Consider the following 14,848-nt stretch of genomic DNA (forward strand, 5'->3'; position numbering starts at 1 on the left):
TAAAGTCTCCTGCCTCTCCTCTAGCAGTTCAGTGAGTTCCAACTGAGGATGACTCTTGCTCTGTTGTTTTGTCATTTCACCATAAATGTCTGTCATGTCTTCCTACCTGGAGTATTCCCTTCTGGAGGGCAGGATTCTGCCTTTACCTCTCAATATCACCATAGCATGCAGCATAAGACCTAGTACACACCCCAATAAACACTGACAGGGAGATTGCCCAGCCCAAGACAAGCGAGAAATAGTCATTCCTAGGCAACCAGGCCCCTCTCTACTACACAAAAGAAGTGCATCTATAAAGAGCAGGACAGAGGCCATTCTCAGAAGCATGGAGGGTGAAACCTGCCTGCAGCCTGAGAGCCCAGCTCCCTCGCCCCCACACCCTAACTCCCCACCCTGCAGCCTGACCCTGCAGCCTGACCCTCCACATGACTCAGCACTAGCACTTACATGAGGGGCCTGCCAGAACACCAGGAAGAGTTGGTCCCTTGGCAAAGGAAGATAAATCCTGCCCATGAGGAGGAACTTATCTGAAAAGAACCCATTGATTCAAAGTCAAAAAAATGTTATCCTCTGGAAAGACAACTTCCAGCCAACTTCTGGAATGAAAAGAAAACCCCTTCTGATTAAATGCCATGCCTCAGGGTGGCAAAACACGTGCACCTCTAACCCTGCTGTAAACTGGCAAGCCAAAGGCATCTTCTGTTGGTATTTTAGTATTTGGTAACCAACTGACAGCTGATTAAATCCAGGTGTGCATTGCAGCCTTCTCTGGTCAGCAAAAAAACAAACAGGCCTTCCCAGCCATGCCCAGCACATCCCCACTTCCAGGGCTGGCCTTGGAGCCACCACACACAGGCTACCACAGGATCTGGGGCTGTGCGTCACAAGGTGCTCATTCTGTCACTTTAAAGCAATCACCCCACAGTCATGGGCATTTCTGAGAAGAGCTGGCTCAGCGCACAATCCTGACAAATCGGCACCTGACACTTGCCTGGAAAACTCCTTTTTTTTTTTCCTAAGCCATATTACTGAAAACCAGTGGTAGCAAATGTATTGATGGGGGCTACTGGAGCCTGAGGTTTTGCACACAAGGTGCTGCAGAGTTGGAGCCCTCACTCTCCTCCCTACTCTCTCTAGGGTTTGGCGAAAAGGAGAGCCAGGTACACTCAGAGACAGCAGGAGTGCTGCGGGGGAGCAGTGCACACCTCTCCCCCTGCTCCCAAGTGGGAAAGGCCTTGTACAGGGTCTCTTGATTCTTTTGTGAAATGAGAGTGCTCCCACAGGTTGTCCCATGTGTGCGCGTTTGTAACCAAACCAGGAGAAACCACGCAGTGGCCGTTTCAACTCAGAGGCTGCGGCACCACTGTGAGGAAGGTGAGGAAGAGTGGGAGGTTGTCGGAGTCGGGGCACAGGGCCCGCATCATCCATCTGCCTCATGGATGAGAGGACCCTGGAGTCCAGTTCTAGCTCTGCCTCTAATGAGCTGAGTGACTGGGTCAGGTTGCCTGTCTCAGTTAGCTTTGGATATTCTCCTCACATAAAATCAGGGAATTGAATCTTGTTAATACCATCTCACAGGGCTGTTGTGGGGATCAAGAGTATGAAGAGTGCTCAGTACAGAACTTTGGGTGTGGCAAGGGCTCAGTAAAAGAGTGATTTTTCATCTCCCTCGGATGACTTCGTCACAAGATGGCTGCCAAGTAGCCTTCAAGGCATGAGTCCTCTTCCCCAGAGGCTGCAGGAAGGAATCATCTCTGCTCCTCACCTGGGGCAGACAGCAGGGAGCAGTGAACAGGGGCAAGGGATGGTTGTTTTCTGGTCACCACACCACAGTCAAGGACATTCAATGCCCGTCACTCTCTGCATCTGATAAAGACCATGGCCCTATGACCACAGCTACCACCACCACCTCGACCCAAGGAGCCTGGCACCTAAAATCTGGGATTCACAGCTTTCTGCTGCAGTGCCTCCACTTTCAAAAAGCTTTTCAGTGAATGCTGTGATGTGTTTTAACCAAGACTTACTGAGCACCTGTTCTGAGTTTCTATGCCACTGTCATGGATGCTGCAGGCTACATGAGGCGTGTCTTCCCCAAGCATCTATTTCTCTGGGCTGTATTAATTTAATATTTAGGTTGGTGCAAAAGTAATTGCAGTTTTTGCCATTAAAAGCAATTGTGGTTTTCCCAGCACAATTAAATAAAAATTTAGAAAGAAATAAAGAGCATTCAAATAGGAAAAAAGGAAGTCAAATTGTCTCTGTTTGCAGGTGGCATATATCTAGAAAACTACATCATCTCAGTCCAAAAACTCCTTAAGCTGATAAGCAACTTCTGCAAAGTCTCAGGATACAAAATCAGTATGCAAAAATCACAAGCATTCCTATACACCAATAATAGACAAGCAGAACTCCCATTCACAATTGCTACAAAGAGAATAAAATACCTAGGAATATAACTTACAAGGGACATGAAGGACCGCTTCAAAGAGAACTACAAACCACTGCTCAAAGAAATAAGAGAGGACACAAACAAATGGAAAAACATTCCATGCTCATGAATAGGAAGAATCAACATCATGAAAATGGCCATACTGCCCAAAGTAATTTATAGATTCAATGCTATTCCCATCAAGCTACCACTGACTTTCTTCACAGAATTGGGAAAAAAAACTACTTTAAATTTCCTATGGAACCAAAAAAGAGCCTGTTTGGCCAAGAAAATCCTAAGCAAAAAGGACAAAGCTGGAGGCATCATGCTGCGTGTCTTCAAACTATACTACAAGGCTACAGTAACCAAAACATTATGGTACTGCTACCAAAACAAATATGTACACCAATGGAACAGAACAGAGACCTCAGACATAACACTACACATCTACAACCATCTGATCTTCAACAAACCTGACAAAAACAAGCAATGGGGAAAGGATTCCCTGTTTAATAAATGGTCCTGGGAAAACTGGCTAACCATATGCAGAAAACAGAAACTGGACCCCTTCCTTACACCTCATACAAAAATTAACTCAAGATGGATTAAAGGCTTAAATGTAAAACCCAAAACCATAGAAACCTTAGAAGAAAACCTAGGCAGTACCATTCAGGACATAGGCATGGGCAAAGACTTCATGACTAAAACACCAAAAGCAATTGCAATGAAAGCCAAAATTGCGAATGGGATCTAATCAACCTAAAGAGCTTTGGCATAGCAAAAGAAACTATCATTAGAGTGAATAGGCAACCTACAGAATGGGAGAAAATTTTTGTAGGCTGCCCATCTGACAAAAGTCGAATATCCAGAACTACAAGGAACTTAAACGAATTTACAAGAAAAAAAACTCCATAAAAAAGTGGGTGAAGGGTATGAACAGACAATTCTCGAAAGAAGACATTTATGCAGCCAAGAAATATATGAAAAAAAAGCTCATCATCACTGATCATTACAGAAATGCAAATCAAAACCACGATGAGATACCATCTCACACCAATTAGAATGGCAATTATTAAAAAGTCAGGAAACAACAGATCCTGGTGAGGCTGTGGAGAAGTAGGAACGCTTTTACACTGTTGGTGGGAGTGTAAATTAATTCAACTATTGTGGAAGACAGTGTGGTTATTCCTCAAGGATATAGAACCTGAAAGACCATTTGACCCAGCAATCCCATTACTGGGTATATACCCAAAGGATTATAAATCATTCTGCTATAAAGACACTGTTTATTGCAGCACTATTTACAATAGCAAAGACTTGGAACCAACCCAAATGCCCATTAATGATAGACTGGATAAAGAAAATGTGGCACATATACACCATGGAATACTATGCAGCCATAAAAAAGAATGAATTCATGTCCTTTGCAGCGACATAGATAAGCTGGAAGCCATCATTCTCAGCAAACTAACACAGGAACATAAAACCAAACACTGCATGTTCTCACTCATAAGTGGGAGTTGAACAATAAGAACACATGGACATAAGTCGGGGAACATCACACACCAGGACCTGTCAGGGGTGGGGGGCAAGGGGAGGGAGAGCATTAGGGTAAATGCCTAATGCATGCGGGACTTAAAAACATAGATGATAGGTTGATAGGTGCAGCAAACCACCATTGCACATGTATACCTGTGTGACAAACCTGCATCCCAGAACTTAAAAAAAAATTGAAAAAGTAATTGCAGTTTTCACTGTTAAAAGTAATGGCAAAAACCGCAATTACTTTTGCACCAACCTACATTTTACACTAAAAAGAAACATGGGTTTGCAGTGGAAAAGACATGGAGGGATGGAGTTGGAATGCTGATGTGAGAGAAGTCTGGACCAAGGCCACCCGAATGACAGCAAAGCAGACAAGGCTCATTGCTTGCACCAGTGATGCTCCTACCCCAGAGCAGCAGCTGAAGTTACCAGACACTGTCACAGCCTCCTGGAGAGCAAGCACTGGCCTGGAACCTAATGCTGGCCAGAGGGCTCCAAGGGCAAATACAAAAATTAGCCAGGTATGGTAGCGCGTGCCTGTAGTCCCAGCTACTCGGGAGGCTGAGGCAGGAGAATCACTTGAACCCAGGAGGCAGAGGTTGCAGTGAGCCGAGATAGTGCCACTGCACTCCAGCCTGACCAGGGGACAGAGTGAGACTCCGTCTCAAAAAAAAATTAAAATTAAAAAATAAAGACAATAATGAGCTCATAATTACACCTAACATAATACAACTATCCTTCATACAACTGGAAAGTCACGAATCCCCAACCCGAATACTATTACATAAAGTTAACAATACCTAAATGCTGATATGAAGTCCATAAATCTTACATCACATGATAAAGGAAAAAGGAAATAAAATGAAGGTATTTTCTTAGTACAAGTGTATACATGCCCAAACGTGTTTTTAACAAAAGAAGGAGGAAATACTTATGACAATTACAATCATCCTTTCTGCAGCTGATCACGTGGTTGTAGCTGGTATTGATGACTACCTTCTTCTACTACCCATTCTGTATTCCCTTTGCCTTCAGCAAGGACATCAGCAGGTTGTGGTTTCTTCCTGGTGGTGTGACCCAAACTTCCATTCCTGAAGGGTCCGGGCCCCTTGTGGTCCTGCCTGGATTGGGCTGTTGCAGTTTCTCATTGACCTTAATCACAGGACATGATAATACTAAGAGACACCCTCATGGATCCCCTGTATTGCATGCATACTCTTCCTTACCTCCATTGTAGAGTAGTAGACTGATCTTATATTGATAGTCTGGGTTAGTCACCCCAGCCAGCACTGTAACTCCCTTCTTAACCTGTTGACTTAAAGGTAGGGGGAGCCCAAAGTGTACAGGTGGCAATCTTAACTTCCAGTTTAATGGGATAGTTCTTGTGTCTCCTGGTGGCAGCATTCTTCCCTCAGGAACTAAGATCGCTAGGCCAGCAGAACAGGAAGCTGTAATGTCGTGGGAACAGGAAGCAAAATTTTTGCTAGTGGATCACTAGTGAGAGTTGCCACTTCTACTTCCACCCCTTGATTCCTGGACCCATGAATCCTGGCTATGAGGGAAACAGTACCATATACTGAACGCTGATTCAGAGCATACACGGCCCTCTGGAGAGCTTTGTCCCAGCCCTGCAAAGTGTTGTCATCTATTTGGCATTGTAATTGTGACTTCAAAAGGCCATTCCACCATTCTATCAATTCAACTGCTTCAGAATGATGGGTAACATGGTAAAACCAGTGAATTCCATGAGCATAAGCCCACTGCCACACTTCTTTAGCTGTAAAGTGAGGGCTTCAGTCAAAGGCAATGCTGTGTGGAATATCATGATGGTGGATAAGGTATTCTGTGAGTCCACAGATGGTAGCCTTGGCAGAAGCATTGTATACAAGATAGGCAAGCCCATATCCAGACTAGTGTCTATTGCATGAGGACAAAACTCTGCCCTTTCCATGTTGGAAAAGATCCAGTATAATCAACCTGCCACCAAGTAGCTGGCTGATCACCCTGAGAAATGGTGCCATATCGAGGGCTCAGTGTGGGTCTCCACTGTTGGCAAATTGGGCACTCAGCAGTGGCCATAGTCAGGTCAGCCCTGGTGAGTGGAAGTCCATGTTGCTGAACCCATGTGTAACCTCCATCCCTGCCACCATGGCCACTTTGTTCATGGGCCCATTGGGCGATGACAGGAGTGGCTGGGGAAAGAGGCTGAGTGGTGTCCACAGAGTGAGTCATCCTGTCCACTTGATTATTAAAATCCTCCTCTGCTGAGGTCACCTGTTGGTGAGCACTCACATGGGATACAAATATCTTCAGTTTTTGACCACTCAGAAAGGTCCATCCACATACCTCTTCTCCAAATTTCTTTGTCACCAATTTTCCAATCATGCTTTTTCCAAGTCCCTGACCATCCAGCTAAACCATTGGCTACAGCCCATGAATTAGTATATAATCACACATATGGCCATTTCTCCTTCCATGCAAAGTGCACAAACAGGTGCACTGCTCAATGTTCTACCCCCTGGGAAGAATTCCCTTCACTGCTGTCCTTCAGGGATGTCCTAGAAAGGGGCTGTAGTGCTGCAGCTGTCCACTTTTTGGTGGTGCCTGCATACCATGCAGAACCATCTGTGTATCAGGCCCTAGTCTTCTCTTCTCTGCTAGAAATTTTACTGAGGTAGAAGTTCCCTGAATTTTAGATGGATTTGTTTCCCCTCTTCTGTCGCACAAATGTCTCACCACTAAGTCCACTGTTTGCTACTTCTTGCTCACTGGATCCAATCAGCCTAATGTCATCAATGTAAATGATCGGTGTGATATCTTGTGGAAGTGAAAACTTATCAAGTTCTCTCTGAATAAGATTTTAACACAAAGCTGGAGAGTTGATACACCTCTGAGGTAGGACAGTAAAGGTATATTGCTGATCTTGCCAGCTGAAGGCAAATTGCTTCTGGTGGGCCTTATGGACAGGAATGGAGAAAAGGGCATTTGCCAAGTCAATGGCTGTATACCAGGTACCGGGAGATGTGTTAATTTGCTCAAGCAATGAAACCACATCTGGTACAGCAGCTGCAATTGGAGTCACCACTTGGTTAAGCTTACAATAATCTACTGTCACTCTCCAAGATCCATCTGTCTTCTGCAGATGCCAAATGGGAGAGTTGAATGGGGATGTGATGGGAATCACCACCCTGCATCTTTCAAGTCCTTGATGGTGGCACTAATCTCTGCAATCCCTCCAGGGATGAGATAATGTTTCTGATTTACTACTGTTCTAGGTACAGGCAGCCCTAATGACTTGCATTTGGCCTTTCCCACCATAATAGCCCTCACCCTACCAGATAGGAAGCCAATGTGGGGGTTCTGCCAGCTGCTAAGTATGTCTATGCCAATTATGCATTCTGGCACTGGGGAAATGACCACAGGATGAGTCCAGGGACCCACTGGACTCACTGTAAGTTGGACCTGAGCTAAAACTCCATTAATTACCTGACCTCCATAAGCCTCTACTTTAACTGGAAGACCACAATGACATTTTGGGTCCCCTGGAATCAACATCAGCGAAGAGCCATTGTCAGATAGTCCCTGAAATGTCTGATCATTTCCCTTTCCCCAGTGCTCAGTTACCCTGGTAAAAGACCAGAGGTCTCCTTGGGGATGGATGGGAGAAAGATTAACAGCATAAATTGTCAGTAGTGCAGTGGGGTCCTTCCTCAAGGGACCCAGCCTCCCCTTCATTCAAGGTGTTGTAGGTCTGTAAACTGACTCAAGTCTGGAAATTGATTGAGGGGTTGTGATTTTCTGTTTTTATAATTCAAATTAGTTTTTTACCCATTCAACCTAGAAGTTTTCTGCCTATGTAAATTAAGTAGGAATGCCATCACTGTTGCCTCAGGCAGTGCAGGGTTTATCTCCTTAGACAAAGGGGGAAAGGCTGATGGCAGCATGGGTCAGGGAGGGGATGTTGCCACTACTGAGGATGGGGAAGCTGTTTCTTCTGGAAAAAAAAGTTTCATCAGAGTTTACAAGCTCAGTGTCCCCAGCTTCATCAGGGTCCTCCCACATGTCCCCATTCCAAGTTGCAGGGTCCCTTTCTTTTCCAATCAATGCCCTCACTTTAGCAGTAGACACCTTGCAAGGCAGTGCATGCACCTTTCATTGCAGGTCAGCCCCTTACATGATAAGAGCTTGTGCCTTTTTTCCCACAATTTCTGCTCTTTTTCTGTAGGAGATAAGACTCTCACTCAGGGAAATCTTAGCAGATTTGAGGCTCAGTTTCTGCTTCTGAAGCCGGGAGTTAGAATCCCTGACTCTAACAAAGTAATGACAAAATTCATCACTTTGTCCACTGAACTTAGGAGCAATCAAACAGCTTCATTATGTTCTTTTGTTCTCCACATATGGTCAAAGGTATTATGTACAGAGTCACTAGGCTCCTTGCCTCTCATGAGCGGTGAATCAGGAACATCAAATGCATTTATTTTGCATAACTCTCTGAACAGTTCATGCCAAGGACTATCAGTGTTCTCCGTACTATTAGAAGTAGAATCCTTAGCATTTTTGGGTCTAATCATATTAAGCAGCCAACTCCAGAAACCCAAAATCAATGAAAGAACTCCATCCTTAATATTCTGTTCCTCTAGAACCACTCCTGGTACCAAAATCTGTATTAGTCAGGGTTCTCTAGAGAGACAGAACTAATTGGATAATTTTATTTATATATATATATGTAAGGGAGTTTATTAAGTATTAACTCACATGATCACAAGGTCCCAAAATAGGCCATCTGTAAGCTCAGGAGCAAGGAGAGCCAGTCCAAGTCCCAAAACCAAAGGAGTTGGAGTCCAGTGTCCAAGGGCAGCAAGCATTCAGCACAGAAGAAACAGGTAGACTGAGAGGCTAGGCCAGTCTAGTATTTTCATGTTTTTCTGCCTGCTTTATTCTAGCCGTGCTGGCAGCTGATTAGATGGTGTCCACCCAGATTAAGAGTAGGTCTGCCTTTCCCAGCCCATTGAACCAAATGTTAATCTCCTTTGGCAACACCCTCACAGACATACCCAGGATCCTTCAATCCAATCAAGTTGACATTAAGTATTAACTATCACAACCTGAGACTCCAACATAAACTCTGTCGGCCCACAATTCCATGTAGGACTCACCAGTTCTGCCAATCCAGGGACAACCTCCCCATGGACCAGCAGGTGTTTTCCAACTGGGAACTTTGCTGCCATTGCCTGCACCCTTCTCCTTCACCAAACACGACCGCTGAGACATTAATTTTCTTTCAGCATGCAGGGAGCATACCAAGAATTTCCTGGAGCTCATGAGTCATGGTCTCTGAACACAGAACATCTCCCGAGGGAAACAAGAGCTGCGAGGAGCCCCAAACCTCAAGGGAAGCTCTGCCAGAGGATGCACTGACTAGGAGGCAGCACTCAGGAAAGGCCCTGCCTGAGATGCTGGGATGTTATTCAGGGTGCCATGGAAACCTCATGGGATGGCCAGGCCCAAAAGAACTCAGAGCAGGCAGAAAACAGGCACTGACCTGAGATCAGGCAGCCTGACGTTTGTTCTCGGGAGCCCAGGCTTGACAGAGTTGCTGAGGGAACTGAATAAGAAAATGTATGTGAGATTGTTCTGCAGGCTATAAAGCATTGTTACTACTAAACAAAAATTAGACATCAGACCCATGAGATGTAACATTCCCTGCCTCTCCTTTCTATTCCCTTTGAGCTCCATTTTCTAGGCAATCCTTTCTAGATTAAGGAGGAGGGAGCACTCTGAATGTCTTGACTATGAAATTCAACTCAGCTGAATCTGCTGCAGGTAGACAGTCTCTTCACTAATGGGAAGCTTTAAAGACCATTACAAGGAGACCTGCAAACCAGTACCCAAGAGACCTGCAAGCCAAATGCAGGAACCGCAACCTGTTAATTTTGCACACACTATAGAGCATGTCTACCTTTTGTCATCTTACCTGAATCAACCAACAAATATTTATTCAGCACCTGCAGTGTGCCATATTAGACATGTCATTTCCAGAAGCTATTCAGAATCTTTTTGTCTCTTAAAACCATAATGTGTCACCCATCTACCTCTCGCACTACACTTAATATTCTCAACACTCCTCTGACCCAGACATCGGGTGAGAGAGAGACAGTTTGGGAATTTACTTCCATTTCAAATGTTACTGTTTTCCAGCTTTTGCTGTATCACACTTCGCTCTTGGCTTTCTATAGAATCTGTTCTCTTTACTTTTTCCCATCTGTTTCTCCTACAAGCTCACACACAAGCGCAGCTAAAATGCTGCCAACAATTGCAAGACTCTTCACCCCTGGGGATCCTGGTTTCTTCACCCGAGAAATGAAGAATGTTGAAGAGAAGCTCCGAGGACCCTTCCACCTCTGTCCTTCTGAGATCCTGAGGTTCTAAGTAGCCAGATCTTCGTTTTTAAATAAGGCAAGGAAGCTCAAGGCAGGGAGAAGCGCCCAGGTCATGGACAAAGTAGAGATCAGAGAAACTCAAGCTGTTGATGGGCCATAATGCACTGCTCCATAATGCACCCAGCATGGAATAACCTGAATTAATAATTAATAATCATTAATAATTGCTGTTTTATTGTATACTGTTTAATTGTTTAATTATAATTTTATAATTATATACTTGAATATCTTTATAATTAATAAATTAACTATTAATAACAAGAGATGCTATGAACAGATGCTATGTCCAGAACAAGAGGAAAACTATTAGATTGGGATGAGGTGAAAACTACGTCATTTCAAACAGACAAGTTTCCTTAAGCAATTATTTTGTTACTATGTGTTTACCAAAAAGGTTAAATCTAGCCTGATATTGAGGATAGGAGCCCTGGGATGGCAGCGAGCCAAGGAAGACCAGGCAAGAAGAGGGATGGATTTTATCCTTCCTTAGACTGGACTTCAGCCAGTCAGCATTCATTCCTGGCCCCTGGAAGCCCCTTCAAAAGGTGGCTATGGTAGCCCAAAACACAGCCTATCTCCAATGCTTGTGAACAGGACAGAAAAAGTTAAAAATTAGTCATGGCCTTCTCTACCCTTACAAATTCTTGGAGTGCCACTCTGAGAAATGGACAAATATACAAATGGAGAAGGGAGAGAATGCTGAGAAAGACTAAGGTGATTTTCATTAAGAGGGCCAGGTACTCCCAGAGCAAAGAAAATCACAGCTTCCTGAAGGAGGTAGCAGAAGACAAGCCAGCCAGCAGAAGCTGGAGTTTGAGGGAAAAGGGCTAAGGGAGAGCAAAGATAGAAACTATGGCCTAGAGGAGGAGACAGCCGCTAGACTTGGTGCAATTTGGGGAATAGGTGGCAAGTAAGGTTGATTGTTAGTTTGCTCTATATCATGCAGTGTAATGCCCCTCTTCTGTGCCTTGTCCATGAATATCCATAAAGACTGAAATCCTTTTACAAAGTTTTATTGAAGTTGGAAGTGTACTTCTTTTGAATGCTACCCTTTGTTAAGACTGATGCAAAGTCTGACTCTGGTTGCATTCTGGTGAGCTCTGGAAGAGCACTGTGTGCCTGAGATGACCTCAGACCTGCTATCTGCTGCATTTATAAAGAGTATGTATCAGGGAAAAGGCTTTGGGTTTGAAGTCAAAAGATACTGGCTTCAATCATAATTGCTTGAAGGAGTTGTTTAGCCTCTCTGCTTCCTAATTTTTAATTTCTAAATTGATATGGTAGGTACATATATACACATATATACACTTTTTTTTATATATATATATATACACACACACACACACATATATATATATATGGTGGTCCTCAACCAGGAGGCCACTGAATCACCATGAAATGCTTTTAAAAGCCCATGTGCCCATAACAAGGAATGAAGTATTACATACGTGGTACTGTGTGGATGAATCTCAAAAACACCACACTAAGTGAAAGAAGGCAGGCACAAAAATCCACATATTAAATGATTCCATTTATATGAAAGGTCCAGAAAAGGTAAATCTACAGAGACAGATCATAGATTAATAGTTTTCTAGAGCTAGGGGTGGGAATGGGGAATGATGGCAAACAGCAAGTTTTCTTTTTGGGATGATGGAAATTATTTAAAATAAGATCGTGGTGATGATGGTTGCACAACTAATACAAATAATCATTTAATTGTTCACTTAAAATGGGTGAATTTTATGGTAGTAAATTATGCCTCAATAAAGCTTTCAATAAATACATGTGCTCTCGTTTCCCTCAATTTGATAGCCCTTGTGGGAAAAGCAGGGGATGTGTATTCTGAAAGAATTTCCTTCAGTTCTTATACATGCCTTCTCTGCCCCCACTTAAGAAACACTGATACAAGCCCTTGTTCCTCAAAGAGTGGTCCACGGGCCAGGAGCATTAGCCACCCCCTGGGAACTTACTGGAAATCCAGACTCCGAGGCCCCAGTGCAGAACCGTGATTTGTGGCTTGAAGTTGGTGAGCACATTCAAGTTTTGGAAGCACTGCTCTAGAACCTTCTGCAAACAATGACAGACCAGCTTTCCTAAGGTCTTTGCTCTTGTCATGCCCTCATTCTTTAAGAATCCAACATTTGACAGGAGGAGTCCTTTCTCTGAGAACATGCTTGCCTTCCCGAAACCAGACAATAGGGGGAAAAATTTTTTTTAAAAAACTTCTTTTCAAATTAAGGTCAATAGTTATTTGTTATAAGCAACACTAATCAGTGTTGACTGTGTGACTCAAAGCCTTGCCCAAATGTTTATGTGTGGCTGAAACCAAGAGCGAAATACCAGACATTTAAGGAGTACAGCCCTCACCCCGCTTTCTAGATGGACATTGAAGAATCCAAATCCAAAATCCCATTTACTGTAGCTGAGAGGCTGCAATCTGTCCTTTTGGTAAGCTGCCCTCACTACTATTTCTTTCAGTAATCACACAGCACAAATATCAGATGGTTGGCATTGTGCACTGGAAAATAACCTAGACATGAGCAACACTGCCATATTCTGATGCTTCAAAGTGAATAATACAGCAGACGCCTTGTTTCTAATAGGTCTAATTCTGGCCTGGTGGACAAACAGAAATTGTATTTTAGAAGCTGCTCTGGGAACTGTTAATTGCCAAAGCTAACAACTATTCCATTCCCAGAAGATACTGGCACTGAACAGTAACCTCAAATACCTACATAACAGAGACTTTTCTTTGCAATTTTTACTCTGAAACTGTAAACAGTGACTAAGTTGTTTGTATTGGAAGTGTTATTCACTGTACCATTGAAATTACCCTGTCCAGAAGGAAAAGGTCAGAGGCTTGTGGATCCCTCTAATTGGCCCAGAGATCGAGTTCATGTTACCACTGTCAGGACCAGGTACACCTGGAGCAGTCCCCTCAACCAGACATGAAGGTGTGGGGCAGGGGCACATCAGCACCAATTGGCAATTAATGGCAGCATTTGGCAGGTCATGAGGGCCTCCTCTGAGAAACCCGGAAAAGAAATGAAGTGCTTAACATTTTGTATTTTGAGGAGAGATCATAAATTAAATGTCAGTATGATGGAGGAAGAAAAGGAGCCTTCCTGGGGCAAGTAGGTGCTAATTATAATTGGAGACCTGGAGAGAAAACAAATTGCATTTGGCAGCATGAAAATAAATGATTTTATGTGTCAGGGTTAAAGAAAAATCTCTTCTGTTTGAAGTGGGGAGTTGCTTTGGAACCTAAAGGGGGTTACTGCCTAGATAGAAGATAGGGGAGAGGAACGTTATGAACTTAAGGAGAATGAATGTAGTATGTTTGATCCTAGTTGAAGTATAGTTTATGTTAGAAATAATGAGAGAGGCCAGGTGTGGTGGCTCATGCCTGTAATCCCAGCATTTTGGGAGGCCAAGGCAGGTGGATTGCCTGAGCTCAGAAGTTCGAGACCAGCCTGACCAAAATGGCAAAACCCCGTCTACCAAAAATACAAAAATAAGGCAGGTGTGGTAGTGGGCACCTGTAGGCCCAGCTACTGAGGAGGCTGAGGCAAGAGAATCGCTTGAACCCAGGAGGCAGAGGTTTCAGTGAGCCAAGATTGTGCCACTGCCCTCCAGCCTGGGCAACAGAGTGAGATCCTGTCTCAAACAAAAAGAAAGGAAATAGTGACAGTCTCTGAGCAAAGTGGGACCAGACTGAGCAGTTTTGTTTTTTTATCTTCTGAGTATAATGACGTGAAAAGTTTTCTCTTGCAGTTCAACTTCACTCAGCTGCCTTGAGTTGGCTGCCTGGAACACCGTGTCAAAGATTCTGAGGCCGTGTTTGTGCTTTTCAGAAAAGATTAACCATATCTGCCCTGGGAGCTGGATGGCATCTGCATGCTTCACGTCTTCTGACTTAGGGTATCGTAGAGAAGAGCCACTAGGAGTTCAAAAGCAAACTAACTCTATTAAACATAGAAATAGTGTTGAAACCTATGTGCCTACTACAAGAGATACATTTCCTCCTAAATTTTTACATTTCAAAACTTGTGCTAAAAAACAGATGCAATAAGAATTGTATCTTGAATTTAACTTGTTTATTGATTCATTCAAGTATTTTTGTGTGCCTACTAGAAGGGTAGCACCAGGGATAAATGATCGGCATGACAAATTGCTTCTGAGCGCCAAGAGTTCACAGTCTAGTACAGGAGACAGGCAAGTAAACAAACCACAAGAGCTGCAGAGCTCTTCAGCATACAGTTGAGGATACTGGGGTAGGTGAAAAATGGCCCCCCAAGATATCCACATCCCAATCCTTAGAATCGGTGAATGTTCCCCTATATGGCAAAAGAGGGTCTTTGTGGGTGTGATTAAGTTAAGGATCTTGAGATGGGAGATTATCCTGGATTATCAGGGTAGGCCCTCAAAACAATCA

The 14,848-nt window shown here is 43.7% G+C and overlaps 1 long non-coding RNA gene across 1 annotated transcript in view; it reads left to right on the forward strand.

The window, feature by feature from the left end:
- The window catches only part of LOC103886974, a 32,232-nt gene extending 17,968 nt beyond the window's left edge, over positions 1-14,264 (forward strand). The window contains exon 4 of the long non-coding RNA XR_650877.4: positions 14,188-14,264. This is a non-coding gene — a long non-coding RNA (uncharacterized LOC103886974). The remainder of the gene's footprint in view (positions 1-14,187) is intronic.
- The last annotated feature ends 584 nt before the right edge of the window (positions 14,265-14,848 follow it).

This window comes from Papio anubis, chromosome 8 (genome assembly GCF_008728515.1).
Source record: "Papio anubis isolate 15944 chromosome 8, Panubis1.0, whole genome shotgun sequence".
Lineage (NCBI taxonomy): Eukaryota > Metazoa > Chordata > Mammalia > Primates > Cercopithecidae > Papio > Papio anubis.